The sequence below is a fragment of the Sminthopsis crassicaudata genome, chromosome 4 (genome assembly GCF_048593235.1).
Source record: "Sminthopsis crassicaudata isolate SCR6 chromosome 4, ASM4859323v1, whole genome shotgun sequence".
NCBI lineage: Eukaryota > Metazoa > Chordata > Mammalia > Dasyuromorphia > Dasyuridae > Sminthopsis > Sminthopsis crassicaudata.
The window spans coordinates 40334621-40351436 of record NC_133620.1 but is presented as its reverse complement, the minus strand read 5'-3'; the positions used below and the strand labels follow the sequence as shown (position 1 = coordinate 40351436).

The window sequence follows — 16816 nt, the reverse complement described above, 5'->3', positions numbered from 1 at the left end:
AAGTTATAAGAAGACACAAAACAAAAGGGGAAAAATAAGTTATTTGGATAGCAAATGGTATGTCAAATAAAATTTCTATGGAGGTAATGGCTTCCTTCTCCCTGCAGATATTCTAGCAGTATCCAGATAGTCATTGTAAAGGACATTGAAGCTCTGAATGGAGACATGACTGGCAAAATCTTGAAAGTCTCTCTAATCTACCTTCCACACAGCTGCCGACATGATTTTTCTCTAAGTACAAATGTGACACACTTATTTGAAAAAAAATTTTTTTTTAAAAATTTTTTCTTACTTGAAAATTTTAAGTGGCTTTCCCATGTCTCCAGGACCTCTAAAAGCTTCAGTCTCCCATTTAAAACCCTCCACAATGGGCTTCCACCTTCTTTTTAATCTTTTGTAAAATAAGATTTAAGAAGAAATACATATTATATTACAATATATATTTATACTATAATTTTATTTTCCCATTCTTATACTCTTCATTCCAGTCAAACCATCCTGACAGCTGTTCCTCAGAGACATCTCACCTCTGTGAATTTGCCCAAGTAGACGCTTACATTTAAAATTCTCACTTTGCACTCCCACAAACCATAGCTTCCTTTAAATCATCATGGCTTGCCACCTTCTACATAAGGTGGCACCGTGAATAGAATGTTAGATCTAGAGTCAGAAAGATCTGAATTCAAATCTGAGCTAGACATTTAGTGGCTATGTGACTTTAAGCAAGTCTCTGTCTGCCTCAGCTTCCTCAATTCTGAAATGATGAGCATAAAAGCACTCACTTCCAGGGTTGCTGTGAGGATGAAATGAGATAATATTTGTAAAGTGCTTACCACTATATCTGGCACATAGTAGGTTCTTAAATTAACACGTGTCCTCTCCCTCCATTGTTTTTGTTTATGAGTCTGCTGCATTTAAATCCTTTTAAATAAAAGCCACACTGGATGTCAATATTGGACACCGAGTCATCATGCAGGAAGCAGGTATCTTGTTGCCTGTGTTTGGGGAAATCTGCTCATGAGCTATACCAGAGCTTTATTTTGGAGATGAGCCTAGATTAACTCCAGAAGGAGTCAATGAGCCAAAGATTTAGATCATTTAAGTAATTTATTTGAAGGAGAAAAAGGCCACCCGAACACCGAGGATGGGCTGATCCACATTGATCTGGCAATGCTTCATAACTCATTCTGAGTACATCACTAAGCAAACAGTTTGTAAAAGAAACTTCACATGGAACAGCTGGTGAATGTTCGTCAAAATTCATAAAGCCATCTACACAATAGATAATGACGGCGATTCGGCAAGAAAAATACAACATCAATATTCTCTACTTAGTGAGTTTCCAACTACAATGTGAACAATTTAAGACATTTTTTATAGATGAAAAAAAAACCTACTCTAGTCTCATTTGTTTGAATTGTGCCTAAATTAAGAGGAAATAGACTCTGATCGAGGGCTTGGGGGTGTCTCCTATAAGTATGTGAATTTTAATGCAAGGATTTGATGATAACTATGAATGGCTTCTCAAAGACACATGAAGCTTCTTTCTTGTTTGGGGTTTTGTTCTAGAGAGGTATAGTCACTAAATAAGAATTTTCATTTAAATACAGCTTTGAAATATTATATTGCTTTCTCTTTCTCTAAGAGATGTCTGCTAAATTATTTTTAGTGGGGGGAAATCTTAAGTTTAATTGTTTTATTCTGACAATACTTACTGAGTTATACTTTGATATATGTTGTTTTAAGCCATAGGATGAGACAGGGTTGTGGCAAATCATCTGATTTAGGATTAGAAGATTTTCAAGAAAAGACCTCCTGGCCAATGGTAACTTTGGTTAGAAAGACATGAAGACACATGATCAGTGCAGCAACTTAGCTATCAGATTGTCCTAAGAAAGTGGCATTATTCTAAAGAATAGATTTGCAATTTTGATTTCAAATTGTGTAGTCCTTGTTAATGCAAGGAAATGTCTACTGCTTTGTTGCACATAGAAGCATAATATGGTTTGGTTGGTTTTATTTTGTTTTTTTCTTTTTGGAAACTTCTAAATGTGTTATAAGAGACTGTCACTTTTAAAGCAAAAGTTCTCAGTGGGTCCATCCACACAAGAGATATATGGGCTGACAAATTGATCAATTCAAAGAAAAATATGTTCACTGAACTGTATGCATGAGCTCCTAGGAGGGTTAATAGTTATTGACAAAGGCTCCTGAGTGCAGTTTACAATATCTGTCTTCACCACCCTCAGTGACTGTTCAATTTTAGCCTTGTTTAATTCGATCCCAAAGATTTCAGCAGCCACTCTATGAAATCTTAGGAAGACCGAGTCTGCTGCCATGGCTGAGACAAAGTAGCTACTGAAACCATTTTCCTGGCAAAACCAGGTGTTTACCAGGTTTTACTGTGCTCGTGTGCTCCAAATCAATTTTACGACCCACCAAGACCACCAGTGGCTGGGTTTGGGATTCTTCATTAACTTTGTTCTCAAAATTTTGGTAATTTGTAGTACTGTACACAGGGTCTCCCTATACTCCACAGATATATTTATCCAACATCTCATTTTGGATTGTTTGCCCTCTCATTTCCTAAAATTGCAGAAGAATATTCAAGTTTTCCTGGTAATGTTATCTTTCTCAAAAATAAATTTAGCACTAAGGATGAGGTTAAGGAGAATTATTCTTTATCCCAGTGATTGTATTAATGCTTCCCAGAACCTGCCTTTCTTATATTTTAAATCATAATCCAGATATCCAAATCTTAATCTCAAATGTCATTTTATTAATCAACTCTTCATTTCCCACATCTTTTTTTCTTTTCTGAATCCATTGCCTTTGATAGGCAGCCAGGGATGAAAATACCACCCGAGTCCTTAACTTTTCCATCCCTGAGGAAGACCCAGTAATCTCCTCCATTACTTTCTCTGGCAGTATCTTTTTGTGCTTGAGTAATTATAAAAGGTCAGGAGTGGATGGTAATCATCTGCTGGATTTTGGATATGTCTCTGTCACATAGACTGTTTTATTGTTATTTCATGATCACATTCTCACTTTTAGATAACCTCTCTGCCCTTTGAGATGACCAGAAGGTTATCTGTGTTCTATGATAGTGACAACAATATCCCCGAGCAGAATATCTTATGCTTCAGCTGAAGTAAAAAAGCAGGAGTAGCAGTTCTGATCTCAGATCAAGCAAAAGCAAAAATAAATCTAATTAAAAGAGATAAAAAAGGAAACTACATCTTGCTAAAGGATATCACAGATAATTAAGTAATATCAATACTAAACATATAAGCATCAAGTAGTATAGCACCTAAATTCTTAGAGGAGAAGTTAAGTGAGTTGCAAGAAGATAGATAGCAAAACTTTACTGTAAGGGGATCTCAATCTCCCTCTATCAGAACTAGATAAATCTAACCACAAAATAAATAAATAAGAAGTTAGGGAGGTGAATAAAATTTAAAATTTAAAAGTTAGGTAAGAGATAGATCTTTAGAGAAAATTGAATGAACAGAGAAAGGAATATATCTTTTTCTCAGTGATACCTATACAAAAATTAACCATGTATTAGAGAATAAGAAATAATAAGAAGGCTGATTTCAGAAAAACCTGGAAAGAATAACATTGAGTAAAGTGAGCAGAGAATATTGTACAGTAATAGCAAAATTATAATGATCAACTATGATAAACTTAACTCTTCTCAGCAATATAATCCAAAACAACTCCAATAGATTTGGGATGGAAAATGGCATCTGCATACAAAAGGAGATTGACTTTGGATTGAAATATACTATTTTCACCTTTTTAAAAAACAATAATAGCCCTGAAGAGTGTGCAAGACACTTTACAAATATTGCTTCATTTGATCCTTACAATAATGTTGTGAGGGAAGGGCTATTAGCATCTTAATTTTACAGAAGAGGAAACTGAGGCAGATTGCTACTAAAGTGACTTTTTCAGAACCACAAATATCTTAGGAGACTTTATTCTTAGAACTTCCTGCCTCTAGATGTTTCACTCTGAGACCTTTGTAAGCTAATGTTAATAGATGACCTGAAAAAATGTTCAATGATCAACAATGAGAGACATGGAGTGTTTGATAGAAAGCAGAATGTGGATCTGAAGTCACAAGATGTGAGTTCAAATTTTGACTTTCCTACTCATAATTTGTATGGCTTGGTACATGTCAACTTCACCTTTTGGAATCTCAAGTTTCTCATATGCAAAATCTATTAACAATTATTTAATAAGCTTGGGAGTACAAGGAAAAAGTGAAAACAACTCCTTGTTGTGCAGTGAATAGAGCAATGGATCTGGAGTCAAGAACAAATTTAAATCTAACTGCAGACACTTATTTGCTATGTGACCTGGGCAAGTCACTTAATCTCTGTCTTGGTTTTCTCACTGTAAAGTTAGGGATAATAACTTCTCAGGGTTATGAGGATAAAATGAGTTAATATTTACAAAGTACTTTCCAGATCTTAAAGAGTTACATAAATGTGAGTTATTATTAGTGTTGTTGTTATTATTATTTTTACATTTTAATGTAATTTAATTGTAATTTACATTTTAATTGAGGAAAAATATATAGACAAGATATACCCACAATAGATGAGAAACACTCTTAAAGGGATGACTGGGAAATGAAGGTTGGATTAGATCAATATTTCTTAATATAGGCATCTTGAAATTATTTTTGAAAATTGTAATTTTATTTTAATCACTTTTTTTCTAATCTTATTCATTTAAAAGCATTTTCTTAGAGAGGTCACCAGATTTTACCAGACTCACACAGGGATCCATGACATGAAAAAGTTAAGAATATTTAGATTAGATAATAAAAAAGTTCTCTTCTAGTTTTAAATCTCTCTTCTTCCAAATTTGCCATTCACCCTTCTCACTACAAGGTAAACCATGTAGCATCATATTCATGACTTAGCAGTTCTTCAGATTGGGCCCCTGAGAGAACTAATTTAAATTTATTACAATGAATCAAACTGGATGTTTTATTCAAATCACCTAATACTATTAACAACAAGAAGTGGATAGTGACACTAATATTAATATAAGTCAAATATTCTCCCATGAGCATCCTAACAAAGTACACAGACTCCTGAAGGAAAAATAAAGAATTCTCCTAGGAGGACTAATTATTTTGCTTGGGTAATGGGTATTTCTTAGAAGTTAATGGCCATGTGCTGGATGTGTGGACCAGCAGGGGTGTTCTATTGGTGTTCCCACCAGCAATGTCCTAATGAGTTTTGATGTCACCCAGTGACTGGAAGATAAAGTAGTTAATCTGAAACTCAGACTAAGATTCCCTTGACAATGGATAGAATTAAAATTGGCTTTCTCACCTTTTGTCTTATCTTCATCACTTCTGCTGTAAGATAATAATATTAATAATGCTCTAAGAAGCAGTAGAATGTTACGATGATTGGGATGGAACCCAATCCACCTTACATGTTACCATACCTTGAATGCCCATTGTTATCCTTATGTTCACACAAGGCTCAGCTTAGAAATGCTTCATTTTTGGAACTTCCCCTGGGGTTCTGGTTTGTTAGAACTGTTTCCCTTCTATCCTAGTATTCTCTTTGAGAACAGAGACTGGTTTATTTTTCATTGTGCTTCAATTCTTAACATTATAGGAAAACCAGACTAATAATTTCTTGGGTATAAAGAATGCACAGAGAGGAAGCATCCTCTACTGATTCAGGCTAGCACTTGCTGTTTAACTTAATAATCATAGAGAATTGTCTGGAGCATACCTGAGGGGTTAAGTGACTTTGCCTGTGATTATGTATCAGAGGCAAGATTTGAATTCAACTTTTTCAGATTTTGAGTTGGCTCTCTGTGCACTGTTACACTGACTCACATAGTAAACATTTAGCAAAACTTTATTAAAGAAATAAAAGAATTAAAAAAATTAATAAATGAGTAAATCTGTCACTTGGAAGGTTTGGATTGAGGTCTTAACCAAAGAACATTGCCTGAAAAAAAAATGCCTACATAAAATAAAGCCTATCAAGGCATAGCATGTGCCTGATCTAAATGCTATATCTCCCTCAGTATTTAATACAGGTCTGCATATAGTTAGTGCTTTAATGTTGTTAAGTTGATAAAACAGTTGGAAGTGTGTTTGAGTATCTAGGTATTATTTTCCCAGTGCATCTTTTTTCCTAAAGTACTCTCTACATACTGATGTATGATCCAGAGTTTACTAGTGTCAAAAGCAATAACCAAAATGGTCCCACTTATCTTAAAATATTGGAAATCCAACAATCTCAATGATTTATGCCATGAGATATGATAGGGTTGGAAAATGAAATCTGGAAGATAAAAGTTACAGTAGAAATGTTTTATGTGATAGCAATTTTGGAATTGGCATTGATCTAACCCCTCTTGCACTAAGAAACAATTCTGTTCACCCATGAGTGACCAGCCAATAAAAGTGCTGGGTCACAATGGTCTGTCCCTTTGTCCTGTCAACTCTGCTGTAATTCACCAGCAAAGTGACCACTTAGATTACCTGTTATCATCGTTACACAGTGGTAGCCCCTGAAGGAAAAAATATTTTCAAGAGAAAATATAGTCTCATTTCCCTTATGCTTCATTTTCTGATAGTTCTTACAAGGTAACTTGTAAGGGCATTCCATGACACATTGGTCAAGAAACCAGAGATCATTATGGAACATGAAATCCTTTGTTTTTCAGAGACTCTTTAAAACACACCAATCTTTTCTTTTTTAATTCTCTAGAATACAATGTTCATCCCACAGGTTTTTCATGACCATTTTCACTGCAAAGCTCTCTATGTTCTGTTCCACTCCCATCCCATCCTTCCATGGGGCACACATCAACCTGTGACCACATACTCTTCCAGAAACGAGTCTATCCAGGGCTAAAGATGGCAAGAGAGCAGATTGGTCCTCAGCCCTTCAGTTTTTAATCTTCTTGCTAAGTCATGGTGAAGGACACCATCTTGGGATCATTAGACATCTCTAGCCCTCTCTGTCCCTAACATGATTTTTAATTTCTGGATAATCTTAACAACTCTCTAATCTCTTGAGATTGCTGGATTTGAGAGTTCATTTATTATCAAAACTTAACATATTATGAATCAGAATAAGAACACTGGGTCTGGTCATTCACTGCCAAAGAGACCTTGAAGGTTTTAAGAAAATACTGCTCTTTAAAGCATTAGACTAATATGCAGAATGGGATTCACATCTGTGGACATAGTCATTATGGGAATTTATTCTTGTTTTGCTTAACTCTGCTCATTTATTACATGCTTTTTGTGTCTGTTCTTTTTACAGTGATAAATAGAGGTAAGAGGGACAAAAAATTAAATATTTGATAATTACAAAAGATAAAATTTAGTTTAAAAAGTTCTTTAAAACTTAATATGCCTACCTTTTCTACCTTTTAAACAACTATAAACATGATCTGTGTTTATAGGCCTAAACTATTGAGTATTAACTCAGTATCAATTTTTTTAACTGTATTTTTAACTTTCAACAATGGACACAAGGTAGGCTGAATCTACTGAATAAATATATATAATTTTACTTGGATAAGAAGGGATACTAAATAAAGTATGACACACAGATATAGACTTTCAGGGAAATTTCTAGATCAATAATAACAATCATACGTGTTCATCAAAAATGGCTTCTATGAATTGAGAAAATAATAATGGCAATTTCAAATTGAAATGAAAGAGAAGGTCACAAAAGACCTGGTTTTCTGATGATTAACCTTATAGGAAAAAAAAATGGGAGCTCAAGAAATTATGACAGAGTGAGATCCCATGCTAGAATACTCATTCTTCTTTCCTCTTAAGAAAGGGAAACTACATTAGACTTCTTGTATATCAAGAACAAGTTAAAGGACTGTTTTTCAAAAAATAAGTTTTTTGTTTTTTTTTTTTAATTAAGGATGGTCCCATCAATTAACAACAGAAAATAATATACTCCTCCCAAGCACATAGCTCATAGTTCATTGGTATTCCCCTTTTCCTGAGACCTATTATTCTGGTTGGAGCCAAGAGAAGCAAGGATGGAGTGTTCTGGTCACATCCTTAATAAATAGAAGTTGACTGTGTCAGATAAGATTATGAAATAATTATGAAATTCATAAAACTACCATGTATGACCCAGAAGGCAGGTTCCTGAAAATTTAGCTGTTGACTACTATTAGTTAGCTACAGTGAGTAATTAAATTATTTTCAAATAGGTATTTCATTAAAAAAATATTCCTAGGGGGCAGCTAGGTGGTGCAGTGGATAGAGAACCAGCCTTGAATTCAGGAGGACCCGAGTTCAAATCTGGTCTCAGACACTTAACACTTCCTGGCTGTGTGACCCTGGGCAAGTCACTTAACCCCAGCCTCAGGGAAAAAAAAAAATTATTCCTGGAAATTTACCTAGTCCAGTTTGGAACTTACCTCAACATATTCCTCTATACTTCATAGTTGAGAAATGTGAGGTCAAAATGACCAACTGACTGTCCATGGTTACACAGGTAGGGATACATATTTGTGGACATACCCAATAGAAGAATTTATTTTGTTTTGCTTATCTATGCTTATTTAATACATGGTTTTGTGATTATTTTTTTCTTTTTTCATAGTAACTGGGAAGATGAGAGAAAAAAAATCAATGTTTAATAATCTTAAAAAATTAATTTAAAAAATAAAAATATTCCTTTCTAAAACATTATGCTCACATTTCTTAACCCTAAAAAAGCTGCTAATATTACTTGTGTTTTTAGGCCAAATTTGTTAAGGGCCAGTTCTGTCTTTGATAATATCTAATGGGCTTAGCCAAAATTATTCAAGGCATTAATGAGACTGGACCTAAGTTCCCATGACTCCTGGTTTAGTATTCAATGGTAAATGCTCCTGAAGGTGATTTACATAAATAAATGTAGACTACAAAGTAGGCCCAAAGGATCTGAATTTAGTTCTCACCTCTGATACTCATCTCAGGGATGTTGGGCAAATTATTTTACCTTTTTTGCCCTTAGTTTTCTTACTTTATGGCCTCTGAAGCTCCTTCTTGATTCTAGAGGTACCCTCATCCTAAATAAAAATCAAATATTAGGTGATATTATCTTGGCAAAATCTAGTGAATGATGAGCTCTGATGGATTTGCCATATTTCCTTGTTGAAATTTCTCCAAAGAGGGTGGTTTAGGAAAAAATTATGAAACGACTTTTCAAGCTTCTCCAGAAGGGTTTTGTTAAAACAACCAGAGAAAAACAGTGACACCTTCTGTTTGCAAAGAGAAGTCCAGCCACAAAAACATGTTAGTCTGGTGATTTTTTGAAAGAACTCAAGTTCAACAGGGACCTCGTGGGATTTATTCTCCTGTCCTTAAAGCCACCTGGTGCCGGGGGCTTGGGATTCTCCATCATCATTATCAGACTAGTCACTTTGGTAGTGGTAAACTCTCTTTTGGATAAATTCTTGTGTCCTCTTTTGCCATCGTGTTAATTAGACCTTAGGTCGAAATTGAAAGGCAGCAGCTGTTCTCTAGCTAATGTTTCTCAATAAGGCATCTGATTTGTTTGGAACAGGGAAAGAGGCATTAGGCTGGTGCTAAGAGTGGATTTCATTTCTCACTCTCAAAGTAATGTCATGAGAAGCATAAATCAAAAGGGCATGGGATCAGAAATTTAGAACCAGAAGAGACCCAAGAAAACTCCTCATTGTAAAGATGAGGAAACTAAGGTGCAGAGAAGGAAAGTGATTTACCCATCTTCAGAGATGCTCATTTGCATTTCTCCTTTCTGCCAGATTTCAACCTCAGCAAGACATACAAGATCACTTCCGAAGGAGCTGATAGCTGACCTCCAAGGTCAATCAGCAAATTAGAGACAAATCAAGCATCATAATACCCGTACATCCTCAAGGTCCATGAGTGGGATCATGGAGCCCCCAAAGAAGAAGTTGAGTAAAAGTGAAATTTTGTGAGGTTCTTATGGATTTTCCTTCCTTAAAATAATAATATTGGTTATACTCAAAGCTGCCCTCATTCCATTCATTCATTTATTCAACAAATGTTTATAAAGCCACTATCCTAAATCAATAAGTACTTATGTGTCTATCATATGTCAGGCACTTTTCTAAGTGCTGGAGATATAAAGATAAATGTGATAAAGCTCCTCCCTTCAAGAAGTCTCCTCTCTAATGAAGGAGACAAATTCATTTATAAGGTTTTGCTTGCCTATACATATCTTCAAGGAATTTACATTCTAATGAAGAGGATGACATATAAGAGCATACTGAACAGCTACAAAAGGAACACCTATTGTTTGGAGTAGGAGTGGATTAATATCTAGGAAAAAATAGTTAAATTCTAGTCATCAAGTCAAGTCAAGCCAAGTGTTTGGTTTTTTTTTTTTTTTTTTTTTTTTTTTATGAGAAAGTGAGTATAAAAAACAAAGGGAGGTTTTAAAAAAGAAATCAGGGAGCACAATGGATGGAACTCTGGATATGAATTGTAAAGACCTTAGATCAACTTCTACTAGCTGTGTGATTCTGAGACTTCTTGTAGTCGCAACTTATTGATCTACAGAATGGGGTGATTATAGAATCATGTAAGCTGATGCCTTCACTAGGAGGAGACTTCTTGTTCAGATACTGAAGAAATGATTCTCAGTAATCTCAGATTGTATTAATTAGTCTAGGAGGAGGAAGCAGCACATAAGATGGATTGCAGGAGAGAAAGACTTCTGTTCTTCTGTCATTTCAGTCATATCCAATTCTTTGTGATCCTATTTGGGATTTCTTGGTGAAGATACTGGAGTGGTTTGTTATTTCCTTCTCCAACTCATCTTACATTTAAGGAAACTGAGGCAAAGAGTTAAATAACTTGCTCAGGATCACACAGCTAATCACTGTCTGAGGGCAGATCTGAAATCCTAAAGATGAATCTTCTTGACTCCAGACCCAGCACTCTATGGGAGGCCAATTAGGAAACTGCTCAAATTGTCCAATCTTTGGTGTAGTGCAGAGGTGCCAAATTTGTGAACTATGGTCACTCTCCATTTTCCCATCAGCAGTTTTATTTGGTTTCAACTCCATGAAACATTATGCTTTACTTCAGATTTGATGATCACTTCAAGTTTTATTATCAAGCATATTGATTTAGCTTTTGATACTTAATACCTTCCTTCTCAGCTCCCTCAGTTGCCTCTCCCTTCTGGGTGGAGAACTTAAGGGTAGATTATAAAAACCAAAAAAACAAAAGAAAAAAAAACTCCCAACTTCTTTAATGAGAGACCCAGAACTTTCAGAATTTTACAGGTAACTCCATTTTCCATCAGCAACTCTGTTTGGCTCTGACTCCATAAAACATCATTCCGCACCTCCTACCTGCTTCCATAATTAAGGAATTAAGGAATCTATTAAAAGTATAATGAATGGTTTGGAAGAAAGAGTGGAGTTGACAAGGGCTGGTAAGAGGCTGTAATAGCCTTTCTCCCCACCCTATATCCTTTTGAGCTTCCTTTTGTGTGTTGTTTCCCCCCACTGGATTATAAGTTCTTCAAGGGCAAGAACTGTATTTTCTTTTCTTATTGGTATCCCTAGCACTTAAGATGATGTCTGCACCATAGTAGAGATGCTTAATAAATGTTCATCAAATTGAATTGCAGGTCCCAATGCAGCATGCATGGAAATCTCATGAGTGTGGGCCAAATCAGAATGGCATGTAGGAAAATTTTAACAAATTAAATGAAAATATATTACAATGTAAGAAATGACAAGTTGTGGTTTTCTTAATTAATATTCAGCTAGGTGGTGCAGTGGCTAGAGCATCGGCCCAAGTCAGGAAGACCTGAATTCAAATCCACCCTCAGATACTTCCTAGCTGTGTGACCCTAAGTAAGGTATTTAACCCTTTTTGCCTTAGTTTCCTCATCTGCAAAAGGAGAGAGGGCTGGACTTGTTTTATAAAGCCTCTTCCAGCTCTAAATCTAAATGAGAAACCATTTGATTTAGTCAGTCATTCTAAAGGAACAGGAACCGAGGTCAGGAGCTTGTGGAACTGGAAAAGGAGGCTGCAGAATCTGCCCAGGAGAGGGGAAGGAGGGGCAGTCTGTTGAGCCTTGGTGGCATTGGGGGTGGTCACGGTAGAGTAGATAGGGAAGGGAGAAAATAGTAAACTATAATCCTGGAAACCTCATTTCCTTACTGGCTCCTGAAATTAAAAATTCAGAACAGGTTCCTTTTATCACTATTAAATTTTTTTAAAAAGATGATTTAAAGAAGGTTCCCTTTACAGCATTAAGAATATTAGTCTTCATGTACACAAATGTGCATACCTCATAAAATTACTGGGAGAAGAAAACAGAAGCTATGTCAATCTTCTTAGCTGCTTTGTCCTGACAATTATTGAGATGCTGAGCCTGTGCCCAAAATCCAATTTTTCTCTTGTCTTCCAGAATGATAGAGTCAGTGCAGCCTTGGAAGAAGAAAATAGAAAAGAGGGGGGAAAGGTGTTCTTCTCATCAGAATTTACATTCCCTACCAGAAAATAACATTTAGAAAAAAATGGAATAGAGATTGTAAGATACAAAGCTCTCTTTTAGTTGTTGCCAGGTGAATTGGACAAGGGATCAAGCTCCCAAATCCAGTAACTCACTGGGTCACCTTGAGTAAGGGACCTCTGAGTAAGTGGGGGTCTCAGTTTTTTCCTCCTATAACATGTCAGTAACAATATTTGCATTAGCTATCACACCGGCCCATGGGAAGAATCAAATGAATGAATGTGTATGAAAGGATAAAGCACAAGATAAAACAAGAGTCATTATCATTATTCTCATTATTATTTTGGATATTGCAACAGGATAGTCATCAAGTATAAACACCCAAATTTTGCAGGTTCCTATTGCAATTTTTAAAATAGTCATCTGGAACTTCTTTAGCATCATTCTAACTCAGTTGGCACTGATAGATGGCACACCTTCTAGGGTACAATTATTGCTGATATACCCCCTATGATAATCAAATGTAAATAGCTGAGTCATACCAGATAGGACCATCCCAGTGAGCTTATATGGATGAGCAAATGAATCTCTAAGCGAGTTGCCAATATATTCTTCTAGCAGAGGAGATCTAATCTAAGGAGGGAAATTGAAAACTGTACATTATCATCAAGAGAGACATATGTCCTCCCTTCTAGGACAAGCAATATTTTCAATCAGTTGAGAAAGAGACCAACCTTATTTCACCTTTTTTTTTTTTTTTAATTCCCTGTGTCTTTCTCTCAGGAAGAGCAGACATTGTCCAAAAATGGGGGTGAATAAGGTTTGAGCATTTAATTGCAAAGCCACCATCACCGTTTTCATGAATTGACTCCGTCTTCTCATCCATAAAATGAGGTGGTTAGACCAGATGATCTCAAAGGTCCCCTTTGGCTCTAACATTTTATATTCGTATAGCTCTATTGACTCTCTGTTCAGCAAAGCATCAGGAAAAGATCTTAGAAGGCGCTGATGAATGTTACAGAGCATAACGAATTGAGCCCAGCCCTCAGAGGAAAAAGCCAGTGTGCTAAACATGAGAAGTACCATGCTGGGGCAGACCTATGATCCATCCAGCCCAACCATCTCTTCCAGACATTGAAGCCAATCAATGGTTTATGAATGAATGCACACCAAAACATGCTTTACTTCTCTTAATACTACATAATGAATTTGTCTTTCTTGAATTCAGCTAAGTCATTCTGAAACTATTTATATTTTCAGCTTAATTTACTTTTCATTTTCCATCAAAAATTCTATTTCTTTCAAGCTTCAACTGATTCTCCCTAGTTCTAAAGCATCATATTTGAATCTGATTCTTACAATTTGAATATCTGTCCACAGCCTGATTTCTTTCAGTTACAGACCTTCAAGATACTCTTCTACTTTTATTAATGATCTTGGTTTTTGTCAACTTAAATTTTCCTTTCTCCCACTTCTCCCACATCACCACGGGGTGATAACTAAGTTATGTACAATATACAATTTTTATTATACCCCAATCTAAAATGCCTCAATTTCCATTCTATTGCACTTCAGCTATTCAACATTACAGCCTGGTCCCAAATAGGTACAAATACCGAATCCTCTAAAATCATTGTTTTATCAAATTCTCACTATATTTCCATCAGGCTGGAATCAATTGCCATATTTTACATAATTATAATTTCAAACAGTGTGAATTTGAATATATGCAACCACTTTAGGGGACTCATTATTCACATTAAGGTACCTATTTGGATTGCTGTGTATTTGATATTATGAAAAATTGAAACTCTCTAAGGTCTGACTCAGAATGCTTCTTCTCAAATTATAAGCTCCTTACTGTCATTACTCACATACCTCTCCTCCTCTGAATCTACTCATCGCTTGTCATGATTCCTGGTCCTTCACTCCATCTGTTTTCTCAGTCCTTCAGTCTCCCTGTGCCTTTATTTTTATCTCTATCTTCCCTGGATGCTCTGATCAGCTATTTCAAAGATGTTTTCTCTGATACTCTAGAGTCTGCCTCTTTGATCTTTACTCATGTCTGTTTATTGCTCTGGTCTTCATATACATGGCTAATGTCCATGTACTTACTCTATTCCTAACACACAGTGCCTTATCTACCATCTTTCTTCCTTTTCATTGGATGTGCCTTTATCCAAGAACATCTTTTTATTTACATTTCTAATTTTTAGAATCTCTAATTTCCTTTAAGGTTAAACTCAAGTTCTACCTTCTATCAGTCAGGCAGATAATCAACAAGCATTAATTAAGTGCCTACTATATGCCAGGAAAAAGATCTAGTAATGCAAGTGTTTTACTCCCTTAGTCAAAAACTTCCCGAAACACTCCATTTCCTACCATGTAAAGTCCAAATTCTTTAAGAATTCAAAGACTTCTACAACAATTTCTCAAGCATATTTCAAGTCTCATCGTCCCTCTACTCTCCATTATAAGCTCAATTCTAAAGATAATCAAGACTTTCCATGATTCTCTGAACCTGGATTGTTCTGACTCCATGCCTTGGCTCATGCTATTTACTGTCCCTATGTGATCATTTATCAAAATCTATGTCATCCTTCGAAATCAAGCTCATGTCATTTATTCTATTTTTCTCCCCAGATCTTAAACTACAGAAGTAACTTCCCTGTCTCTGCCCTCCTAGAATACTTAGTCTTTAACCCACATATGGCTCTTGTCATTGACCACTATGTTGTAGTTGCTTGTTTACACATGCTATCCTTCCTAAATTGAAAGTCAAAGACTAGTACTTTTATTACTTGCAGTACCTTGAAGGAGATCAATAAATAATTTTCAGCTGAATGGTGTTCACTTTATTCATATCTTTCCTTGACAACCATCTCCCACCTTAGGCTATAATGCCTCAAGTCTGAAACTCAAAGATTAAGCTTGTTTCATCCACACTCTTTATAGCGGTGTGCTCTGTTCCTAACCTTAGTAATACAAACTTTTTTGTTGTTGTTGTTTATTGACCCCGGCCATTTGCATTGCATTTTTTTTTTTAATATTTTGAGGTAGGAAATGCAGGTCCCTCTATAGCTCTTCCTGCTAACATTACATTTTGAATGGTTTGTAGTGATTCTTCACTTATGCAGAGATAACATCCAGCAATGTTAACTATCTAGAATACAGCAAAGGAAGCAGAAAAAAGCCTTCAAATGGTCAAAATGGATTTCACAAAGTCCAAGCAGTTCACTTATAGAAGAGTCCTTCAGCTCCTTTCTCAGGATCTACTACCTCTTACTTTAGACACAATGCTAATGAGCTTAGTTTATCTGGTCTATGGTCAGTATAGGAATTTTAAGATGAATTTATACTGAAAAGAAATGAAAATTTAAAAAGTAACAATCTAATATCAAGAGAATCTTTTAAAAGAACTAATTAAGAATAAGAGGCAGAATAGGTGGCTCAGGGAATAGAATACTGGGCCTGGAATCAGGAAAATTTTAGTCCAATAAGAGCTATGTGACCCTGGGGGCAAGTCATATAAATCACACACACACACACACACACACACACACACACACACACACACACACCCTTTGCCTCCAACATCTTTGTCCAGAAAACCCCATGGATAGTCTTGGTGTTCTGTGATCTATACGATCTGGACATGACTGAACAAAAAAATAACAATAAAGCATAACAGCTTGGGGTCTTTCAGATGTCTACGCAAAACTAAAACAAAAACAAAACAAAACAAAAAAACTGACCTGTCCCTAAAAGCATTCATTTTGATGACCTGAAGTTACCAAGGAAAAGTTCCATTTTGGTCCTCATGTTCCATTTTCTAAAGGTAGTGAAATGTGTCAGGCAAGTTAGAAAGATTTCCATCAGATGAGATTGACATGTGGGTCTGAGAATTAATAGCTTCAAAAGGAAAAAGGGAGATCTGGACCTGATAGAAACGAAAGAGAGAGAGAGAAAGACAGAGAGAGAGAGAGAGAGAGAGAGAGAGAGAGAGAGAGAGAGAGAGAGAGAGAGAGAGAGAGAGAGAGAGAGAGAAATAGACAGAGACACAGAGAAACTAACAGAGACAGAAAGACAGAGACAGAGAGAGACAAACACAGAGAGACAGAGACAGAGGAAAAGAGAAGTCGAGAGGAAAGAAAAAAAAAGGAAAGGGAAGGAAAGGAAATGAAAAAGGAAAAGAAAAAGGAAAGGAAAGGAAAGGAAAAAGGAAAGGAAAAAGGAAAGGAAAGGAAAGGAAAAAGGAAAGGAAAAAGGAAAGGAAAAAGGAAAGGAAAAAGGAAAGGAAAAAGGAAAGGAAAAAAGAA

General features: G+C 35.8%; 1 long non-coding RNA gene and 1 pseudogene across 1 annotated transcript in view; one reads left to right on the top strand and one right to left on the bottom strand.

The window, feature by feature from the left end:
• Positions 1-16816, top strand: part of LOC141541846 (uncharacterized) — a 57162-nt gene that overhangs the window by 13841 nt on the left and 26505 nt on the right. The gene's annotated exons all lie outside the window — the stretch shown is intronic.
• LOC141566567 (ras-related protein Rab-28 pseudogene) lies at positions 2133-6539 on the bottom strand (annotated as a pseudogene).